Below are 10,996 nucleotides of genomic sequence, written 5' to 3'. Positions count from 1 at the left end.
GTTATCAGTATATATCCTCCTTGTCATAGCATGCATCTCTCAAAAAGCCTGGACTCCTTTCCATCACATCTGTTATTATCATGAATCTTCTAGTTCACTTCCAGATGCATCTTTTTGTATTTTCTAAAGCATTTGATATTATCTTCCTTTCTGACCCTCTTATCCATATTTCTAAGAACAGGCACATTGTTGAGATGCACCTTTTGGTTAATAGATATATTCTTAAGGAGCTTTTGATTGCTTAAGCTTATCTTTCAGGAATAATCATCACTTTAACTTTCCCTTAGATAATATATTTTGAATTGTTAGAATAATTTTATTGCCTTTCTCTGAGATCTAGTCTGTTTCTCCTCATTATTTAAAAATGCTAAAACATATCTCACTTTTTCTCTAACACTGATTTAATATCTAACAAGGCAGAAGCAACATTCATTCTCCTGGTCTTATATATAAATTTCAGTATTAGCTTTCTCATAATAACAATCTTTTATTACTATTCTAGAGACTACACTACTGACAGTGTGGACGAACCACCAGCCTGATCCCAAAGTATAACATTATAAAGTTAGTAGGGTAAAACATCTGTGAGGGAAAATCCAGTTCAGAACCAGAGAATTTGGTTGCCATCCCTGTTTAATGAAGGGAATAGGTTTTGTAATCTATCATTTTAGAAATTATACAACTGGCAAATACAGTTTAATTCATAGTAGTAACATCTCATGACCACTGACTGCTGAAAGTTCTGAAAAGAGTTTTTGTTGTGTTAAAACGCGCATTTGAGGGAGATTCACTCCCCTGTCTTATGAGAAAAAACAGACTTCACTAGGTGACCTAAATGAAACTTAGTGGAGAAAAGTTGCCATGTTTGGACAGAGATAAATGATAGTCACACTGTATGGTTTCAACATATTAGTACATTCCAGAATGTAAAAGGATTAATTTAAACTTTGCAATTTACATCAATATTTTGAATACGTGAATTTTTTTTATGGGAGAATGTATTACATTCTGCTGAAATGAGAGCAAAGTAAAGAGAAAGGGCAAGAAAGCAACATTGCTGATCTCTCTAGTATGACAGATTTGGAGGAAGTGTGGCAATATATGTAAAGGAAAAAATGTAATTGAGTTCATTATATATATTTTTTGAGACAGAGTCTTGCTCTGTCTCCCAGGCTGGAATGCAATGGTGCAATCTCAGCTCACTGCAACCTGTGCCTCCCAGGTTCAAGTGATTATCTTGCCTCAGCCTCCTGAGTAGTTGGGATTACAGGTGCCTGCCACTGCGCCCAGCTAATTTTTGTATTTTTTAGTAGAGATGGGGTTTTGCCATGTTGGTCAGGCTGGTCTCAAACTCCTGACCTCAGGTAATCCACCCACCTCGGCCTCCCAAAGTGCTGGGATTACAGATGTGAGCCACCATGGCGGGCCATCATACTTAAAAATAAAATATATTAGAGAACTGTGATATGAAATTACTCTGTTAATGTAAAAAAATAAAGCAAGTGTAATTCTTTTAGAATATAAACTTTGATCCGAAAAGAAGAAATAAGAATAGAATATAAAATTTGATCATTCTCTGCTGAGCAGTTCCCAAATTAAGTACAAGGAATATTTATTCTTTTTCTGCAATATACTGTATGTGATAGGGAGTACCTGGCTCTAATGATAAATACGTAAAATATAGTGGTAATGGCTTTCACCTTTTTATAGCATGACTTACTTCACGCCATTCTTGTAGCTGTCCGCTATTAGAACCTTTGCTGCCTTCTCTCATGTAAAGTTAACAGTAATTAAACTTAAATTAAAAAAATAAAAAACAAGAAACTTTGTTGCCTAATATTGAGGATGCGGCTTTAATTTCTTCCATTTGGCAGTGTATGTCTATAATGGAGCATGAAATTGTGTGTGCATTGCTATTGCCTGCTGAAGTTTCTCTTCCCTGGCTCTTCTGCAATGGCAAATTGTTCTCTTTTCCGTGAAGCTACTGAGAAAACCACCTATTTCCATTTTTCCCTCCAAGAAATCTTCCGCAGTATTATCAGGTTCTCCCTTAGCTTCGTGTGCAGCTACTTTCAGTCTTGCCTGTAGGGCACCGGCGCTACAGCTCTCGCTAAGTTCATGCTGCTTTTGCTGCCTCCTTCTGAAAGTAGACTCCTTTGTGTCAGTGATTCATGCTTATCTAAAACAGTTCGTCTTTTCGCTTCCAAGCTGGGCTCCAAAAGGAGATTTTTTCTCTTGCTAGTTTCTCAGTGCTTTCTACTAACTCATCTTTGTCAGTAATCATTTGTTTTAGTTGAGGCAAAGTCAGAAACTGTTCTAGTAATACCTCCTCTTGTTCGTTCATATCTGTGGGTTGTGACACACTTAGTTCTGAGAGTTCTGGAAATGCATCAGGGACATCTGGCATCTTGTAACCAAAACCATTTTGGCTTGTTGGTATTGAAGCATGCGTTGTGGGAACAGGTAATGGCAGATCTGAAAGGATGCCAGGTGAAGGAGGGGCGGGCTTGGCTGTGGTATGACTTGTTGTTGAAGAAGAAACAGTGTTAGCAACAGATAAAGAAGAGATACTCGTGTTTGCTTCTTGTGGGGGATATGGAGGAAGAAATGGAAAACGAGAAGCGTAAGAAGGCATCCCACTGGGGTTACTGTAGAGGTAAGGAAATGCTGTTGAAGTAGGAGCTAAAACTAGAGGATTCTTCCAAAACTCATCCAACAGACTAACTAATTTTTCCAAGATCTGAGTGCATTGTAAAATTGCTCACTAATGGAGAGGTAGCATACACTCCTTGTTTATGCATTAAGTGATGTCATATTGGTGGATAAACACTGATCACTGGTTTTTCCTGAGGAAATTGTGGAGGGAGCAATATATGAATGTTAATTGTCAGACTGTTTATGCTGAATGGCAATCTGTATTCCACATCTTTCTGTATTTCAGCTATACTGGAGTGTGAGTTCCAGAGGGACTCGATCGGGCGCTGCTTCTGCTTCTGGTGGCTGGTGAGGCCACCAGGGGACCCAGCTGCGTAGGAGGAGGCGCTCTTGGTGGTCAGGGGAAAGAATCAGCTCATCCTCCTCGGTCCCTGGGACCCAGGCCCTGGAAGGCTCTGGCCTGCTTCTCCCAGCGGCTAGACCCAGCGGTTCTCCAGCAACAGAGGAGCGGGCTGGGACGTCCATAGCCTGAGCACTGGGGACCTCCTCCTCTCTAAGCCAGCCCTGCTTGTGCTCCCGGCTTCCCGGGGTTCTGAGGGACATGCTATGAATGGAGGGCAGACGGAAAGGGGAACTTGCCTCTCAGAACAGGCAGTCCCACCTTCACGGCCCAGACGCCCAAGCCCAGCCAGACAGTCAGGCAGCCTGACCGACCAGTGCTCCACCACCCGCGTCACTGTCTCTAGAAGGACTCTTTTTTTCCCCCAACTACAGACAATGGGTACTTCTGAATAAAAGGACTCTTTTTTTTTTTAAAAGCATGGGTACAATGTTATTATCACACCTTTAGAAAACCTAACAATAATCAATAATTATCATCAAATATCCTGGTAATATAAAGCAAATAATATTCATTGACACCCCCACCCCCGAAAAAAAGCCAACCACTCATTGCTAAGTGAGAAAAGGAAAACAGAATAGACTCTGACCCCATTTTGGCAATATAAACATCCTGAGGTAACAGTGATTTGTGGTTAGAAAGATTATGGATGCTTTATTATTTCTTAAGTTCTCTGTATTACTTTTTTTTTTTGAGACAGAGTCCTATTCTGTCACCCAGGTTGGATTGGATCACCGTGGTGTAGTCACAGCTCACTGAGGACTCAACCTCCTGGGCTCAAGCAATCCTCTCACATCAGCCTCCCAAGTAGCTGGGACTTCAGGGGCACACCATCACATCCAGCTAATTTTTTTATTATTCGTAAAAATGAGGCCTCCCTATGTTGCCCAGGCTAGTCTCCAACTCCTGGGCCCAAGCAATTCTCCCACCACAGTCTCACAAAGTGCTAGGATTACAGGAGTGAGCCACCAGGCCCAGCCCATATTACTTTTTGAATTAAAAAATAATACAAAAGGAAGAATAGGATGGTAGACTTCTTTTTCAAAGTCGAAATCCTCTAATTTAGGATTTTAGCATTAAGGATTTATCCTGTCCCATCTTGAAATGAAGAAGACACAGCCCCCCAGAGAAGTTAAGGGTCTTGGCCGTAATCTCTGAGTAGGCGGAAGGCTGTGAAGGAGAGAGGGGTATCCTGCTGGATTCCCAGACTCTTGGAGGAAACAGAGACAGAGGTCCTGGGACACCTCTCAAGCCCTGGTCCCTGTTGTCCCACTACCTTCACCCTCTTACCTTCCCATCTTTATCAAGCCTCACACGTTTGGGGCACTTTGCTGCTGGAGTTGACAGACCAAACGAAACAGCGGGGAGGCAGATAACCAGAGCCCTTTCTTGCCACACCTAGTCCTGTTGGCTTGTCAGGTCTGGAGGAGAAGGCATCTTGTTTCCCCAACACATTCCAGAGTCATGTCCCCCTGGCTGCCTGGCCTCCAGGCTGGGTCCCACCAGCCCCCAAGACTTTCATGGTTGAGACAAAAAAGGAATGAAAGACTTAACATTGTTTCACTCCTCTCTCCAAAGTCCCAGTTTTGCTGTGTGCCCTTGGGCAAATCCCTCTCCTCTCTGAGCCTGTGTTTCTGCACCTTGACAGAGAGGTGGCTGGGATAGACAATTTCTGAGCCATTCACCCTCCTTCTCCACTCAATTCTGATTTCATTCAGAGTTTCTAAATCTACCAGATAAAGGAAACAGATCTACCACACTTCTAAATGTCAGCTCAGAATCTCATGGCTCATGCCTGTAATCCCAGCACTTTGGAAGGCCGAGGTGAGTGGATCACCTGAGGTCAGGAGTTCAAGACCAGCCTGGCCAACATAGTGAAACCCTGTCTCTACTAAAAAAACAAAAAATCGCCAGATGTGGTGTCAGGTGCCTGTAATCCCAGCTACTTGGGAGGCTGAGGCAGAAGAATGACTTGAACCTGGGAGGCAGTGGTTGCAGTGAGCTGAGATAGGGCCATTGCACTCCAGCCTGGGCGACAAAGTGAGACTCAGTCTCAAAAAAAAAAAAAAGAATCTCATGGCTGCCACTAGCCACGGTGTGAAGGCCAGTCACAACTTTTCTGATGGAGAGGACATGAGGTAGACATTTTACCTCAAGAGTCAGTATACCCCCCACCCCCCACACACACCTGAAATAAAAGTTTCATTAAATAATGTACCCTTTCTTCATAAGATGCACTCTGATAATTTTTATTTACGTTTTTTAGTTTCTGATTGCAATCCGTTAAGATGTTTTCACAGTCCACAAAACAGCCATCACTTGCACTTCGAAAACACTGATTTGTGTAGCTACGCCCCAATTTCTTAGCAAGGTAATACCAACTGCTATAAATACAAGTATGTATATACATAATATGTGTGTGTGTGTGCATGTGTATGTGTAAATTATTTTTCCCAAACAGATTCCATATTAACTATCTTGGCTTCTCAAACTTGAATATGTATATGAGTCCCTTGGAATGTTTTTAAAATGCAGATTCTGATTCAGTAGGTCTGAGATGGGGCCAAGATTCTGCGTTTTTATCTAGTCCCCTGGGTGAAGCATCTCAGACATCCATTTCACTGGTCTAACTGTTCTCACCGACGAAACAATTTTTTCTCATATCTTTCTTTCTTTTCTTTCTCCCTCTTTTCCCATTTTTCTGTAACTGTGTTTAGAGACTTAATGGGTTCAAGTTGCAGCTCTGTCTCCTACCAGCTGGGGAACCTTGAACAAGTTACTTAAATTCTCTGTGCCTCAGTTACTCTACCTGCAAAATAGGGGTAATAACTACACTTTCTACTGAAGCACTTTTGAAGATTGAATGAGATAATCCCTGTAAATTACTTAATGCATTCCAACAAATATTTATTGAACATTCATTACCAAATAAATGTGGTTGTTGCCAGCATTCATTGCTTTGTCCTAGGCACTTTTCCTCATTGACTGTCTTCTTTCAAAGGAGTTACATTTTAAGTTGTATATTTAGTTTGAGTATAAATTTATTATTTAATTTTAAAAATTAGCATCACAAAAAGCAAAATACAATATGGCAATAAGTTTGGAAAATGTAGGAAAGACAAAAATATTATCCATAATCCTGCCATCCTAAAATGCCAACAGTTGCTTTGGGTATGTTCTTTCTTTCCTATGTGTATTTTGACAGAGCTGTAACAGCCTCGTGTGTTGAATTTGTGGCCTTCCCTTTCACTTAACATTAGATCATATTCATTTTCTCCCAACAAGTTCACTCTAAAAATACATATGGGAATAGGTGCAAAGTATGACTTCTGGAATCCAAGACTGGACGCAAACCTCGAATCATCCCAGCGAACTTGACTGGGGTCTGACTCCAGGCAGTTTCAGCACTGGCAGTAGGCACACGACTTAGGACCTCACAGATGACAGGATCACACAAACCCGTAGAACACTGCACCCTGGGGAGTAACTTGGGTCACATAATGAGGGCACACAAAGCTGAGAAAAGCTTTGGCCTTCCTTATGAAGGAGGCAGCAAGGAAATTAACTAAAGCAGAGAATCTGTTTTTGTTCCATTTTGCTAATTTGGGTGAGACTTTTTTTTTTTTTTTTTAATTCCTGAGGCTGATAATTGGAAAAAAAAATCAGCTGATCAAAGGTAAATCATGGTAGAATCAGCTTGGCAAACATAATAGTGCTCAATGTAAAACGGTCTCCTGGATTGCTTCCTCACACAGAAAAGGGGCATAAAAGAAAAAACTGGTGACATCTGAATAAAGTCTAAAGTTTATTTTAATAGTAATGTATTAATGTTAGTATCTTAGTTATGATAAATGTACCATGGTTGTGTAAGAAAGCGACCTTAGAAGAAACTGAAGGGTGGAGTTTATACAGGAACTCTCTGTATTATCCTTACAACTTTTCTGCATAGATTTCTGCAAAATAAAAAGTTTATTGGAAATGTATGCACTTGATGTGAATTATATCTTAATAAAGCCATTACTAAAAATTGTATTTACAATGATCAAACAATGAGTATGTGTATTAAGCACCTATTATGTCCCATCTCTCCTCCTAAAAGATCATTCCTTCCACCACATCTTCCTAAGCACCCACCGAGTGGAAGGTTTGTATTGGATGATTGACTCCTGGGGGACCATGTTGCTGGTAGCATCTCCCCAGAATTGTTTGTATCAAGCAAGTTACTGTTCACTTATTCAACAAACATTTATTGAATGATTTCTCTGTAAAAGTATTGTGCTAGGTGCTGGGGATACATCAGTCAATAGAACAGATTCAGCTCCTCTCTTTATGGGGTTTATAACCTCATTGTGACAAGTCAAATAGATGCAACATGATGAGCAACTGAAGCTACTATTAAAACTGATGAACGGCCGGGCGCGGTGGCTCAAGCCTGTAATCCCAGCACTTTGGGAGGCCGAGGCAGGTGGATCACGAGGTCAAGAGATCGAGACCATCCTGGTCAACATGGTGAAACCCCGTCTCTACTAAAAATACAAAAAAAAATTAGCTGGGCATGGTGGTGCGTGCCTGTAATCCCAGCTACTCAGGAGGCTGAGGCAGGAGAATTGCCTGAACCCAGGAGGCGGAGGTTGCGGTGAGCCGAGATCGCGCCATTGCACTCCAGCCTGGGTAACATGAGTGAAACTCCATCTCAAAAAAACAAAAAAACAACAACAACAACAAAAAAAAAAACTGACGAACATGAGCTCACGTAGCAGAAAGGATTTTTTTTTCTTTGAGACAGAGCCTTACTCTGTCACTGTGATCATAGCTCACCGCAGCCTGGACCTCCTTGTCTCAAGCTATCCTCCCACCTCATCAACCTCCCAAAGTGCTGGAATTACAGGCGTGAGCCACCGTGTCAGATGCAGAAAGGATTCTTAGGATATAGTGTTTGTAGTGAAGGAATAAAACAGAGCACATTGTTTGGGTGATAGGTTCATATTCTTCTTCAATTATCGTTGCTATTTATTATAACATATTTATAATACATTATTGTGAATAAATACAATAAATAATAATACAATATAATAAATAATTGTTATTGGCCCGGTGCCGTGACTCATGCCTGTAATTCCAGCACTTTGGGAGGCCAAAGCAGGAGGATCACCTGAGGTCAGGAGCTTGAGACCAGCCTGGTGAAACCCTGTCTCTACCAAAAATACGAAAATTAGCTGAGTGTGGTGGCAGATGTTTGTAATCCCAGCTACTTGGGAGGCTGAGACAGGAGAATTGCTTGAACCCAGGAGGCAGAGGTTGTAGTGAGCCGAGATCGCACCATTGTACTATAGCCTGGGGGACTGAGCAAGACTCCATCTCAAAAATATATATATATTATTTATTGTAATTAATTATTACTATTATTATTGGAGAATTTAAATTTTTTTAGCATTTTAATTACCCCCACCACACACACACACACACACACACACACACACACACACATACACACACACCCCTACTTGTAGTGGTTGAAAGCAAGAACTTCAAAGTCAGGGAGACTTGGGTTTGAATCCTGTTTCTACCACGTCCTTGTTGAGGAAACTTAACATTAACTCCGTATCTGTAAAATGGGGGTAAAAGCTATGATGATGAGATGAGAAATGTGTGTAAAGCGTACCACACATAGGAAGACCTTAGCCAGCAACTGTCTTTTAGTGGACTGTGAGGCAGAGTGGGAGAGAGGGGAGTGGTTTCTTCAAGGCTTTGGGAAAGAATTACACATTTGTGAACTGAAAAACCCAACTATTCTGTTTCTGGTTCTGCCTGCAGTTTTGCTGGAGTCTGAAAAAACTGACTCAGACTGTTCTGTTTGGTACAAGGTGGGGACTGCCCCACTCAATTCCAACCCATGCTGATAGCTGGGCTGCCTCGGGCAAGGACAATCCTAAACTATTATCAGATAGAGCAGGCAGAAAGCTGTCAGATCAAGTGACAAGACATGGAGAAAAAACATATACATGTTTGAATGTCAGGAGTCCAAGTGACAAATATATCTGAGTTTGTGCAATTATATATTTTTTCTTAGAGCCGAGAATGAAAAACAGAGTATTAGGGTTGATGGTGACTTTAGAGGTCATGTAATCTCAGTGTCACTTAACAATTGTTTCTTTCATCAAATATTTGTGTAGGCCCTACTACGTGCTAGATAGGTGCTGGGTGGTAGAGGTAGGACAGTGAAGATAGAGCTGCTCCTTCTAGGAATCTGTAGGCTTTGGCAGAGAAAGCTGGAAAACTGCAGCCCAGGGAATGTAAATAGCTTGTAAAGATCAAGGAAATTTTCACTTCCTTCCTATGTTTCTCTATATTTTCTAATTTTCCACAATAGACATGTGTCATATTTAACTATGTATGTATATTGGCTTGGATAGAATCCCACAGCTAACAAGGACAAGAATTTTCCTTGGTAAATAGGCACTCTTGAGTACCAACTACATCTATATAAATCGTATTCTCAGAGGCATGGTTCCTGCATCAGAATCTGCTACTGAGCTTTCTTGAAAATGCAGATCTTATGTTTACTCCTCACCTACAGGGGTTCCTTGCGTTTGAAACATGTTCCCCAAAGGGTCTGTGACACCCACTAAAGTTGGAGAACTAACACCTATTAGGCTAATGGCAAAGAAAGCAGCAACGACTTAAAACTGGTCTCAGAAATTTAAATTAATGAACGAAGTTAATGAAAACAAACACATTTATCTTTTATTAGAATAAAGCCAGCTCCTACCTTTTTTCTCTCTAGTGCCACAGCTAATTGCGTTCATTATGTGTTTTTAACAGGTGCTATAAATCAGTGTGCCCCAGAGAGAGGGAAAAGCACTGAGAGCCTGGAGAGAGTGGTGAGGGGGAGGGAGCATTCTCCACCTCACAAAATGAAATGCAATACAAGTGGCATATTTCCTTGAAGCAAGCAGCCCAGAGCTCCTGTGGCTGAGCACTTCTCCCCTCCCGCTCGATCACTTTCCAGGCCTGTCTCCCAGCTGCCCCGCTTGCCGTGGGTTGCATAACAGTCTTTTCCGGGCCCTACAAATCACAGCCCTGTCCTAATTCTTGAGCAGGCGCCCTTTACACTGCCCAGCCCCACAGCCCTCAGCATAATGTAACCTCTCTTTTTTCCAGGTTATCATCATCTGTCAGATCTGAAGTTAAACAACAAAAAACATGTCAGTTGAGCGGCTGGGAGAGACACTTGGCTGTTTATGAGAAATATTCCATTACAATCTGATGCAAAATGTTAGGATGCATCTGCCAGCACCCAGGCTCCATAGATCTCCTCCAGGCTCAGAGAGGGTCCCTTCCGCAAGCAAGCTGATTAGTGTGTGGTTCCAACCAATGTTTATCCTCTCTGACTCCGTGGCAAATGCCCTTGGAAAAACCTGGCTCCATTGATGCCTGGTTGACTGGTACATTCAGATTCATTCAATTAGAATACCCAGTTTGAGACATAATGCATTTTGGCGTACTCCATAGACTGATTGGTTTTTATACACATATACAGAAAGATTTGATTTCCTCTGCGGAATTTACGGCAGGGGAGAAGAGGTAATTACATTAATTTCTGGTCTGGTTTCTGGGGTTTTCCTTTCTGTTCTCTCTTCTCCTGCCACCTTTTTTTTTTTTTAGTAGACTTTTTTGGGGCCTTGCTTGTATAGATGAAAATGAATTTAATAACGTCCAACAGTTGGTTTGAGTTTGAGGCTGAGCTCCACTGTTACTTCTTGTTGTTTGAGCCATGCTCTGGGTAGGTTTTAGGAAGCTAATGAGAACAATCTTGTATCCTCTGGTGTGTGTGGGTGAGGTGATGTGGGTATCCATGTGGCTAGGGAGCAATGCTCACACTGGGAAGAGGTGCTCAAACCCAGGCTCTCTGGAAGGGAACTTGCTCTAATAGTTGATAAT

The 10,996-nt window shown here is 41.6% G+C and overlaps 1 pseudogene; it reads right to left on the bottom strand.

Annotated features, from left to right (window-relative positions):
• Nucleotides 1–1,841: 1,841 nt before the first annotated feature.
• LOC116540302 lies at nucleotides 1,842–3,320 on the bottom strand (annotated as a pseudogene).
• Nucleotides 3,321–10,996: the final 7,676 nt, after the last annotated feature.

The sequence above is a fragment of the Sapajus apella genome, unplaced genomic scaffold (assembly GCF_009761245.1).
Source record: "Sapajus apella isolate SASKATOON/1434 unplaced genomic scaffold, GSC_monkey_1.0 scaffold138, whole genome shotgun sequence".
Lineage (NCBI taxonomy): Eukaryota > Metazoa > Chordata > Mammalia > Primates > Cebidae > Sapajus > Sapajus apella.
Note: the sequence above shows the minus strand (reverse complement) of the source record. Positions and strands in the feature narration are given on the sequence as shown.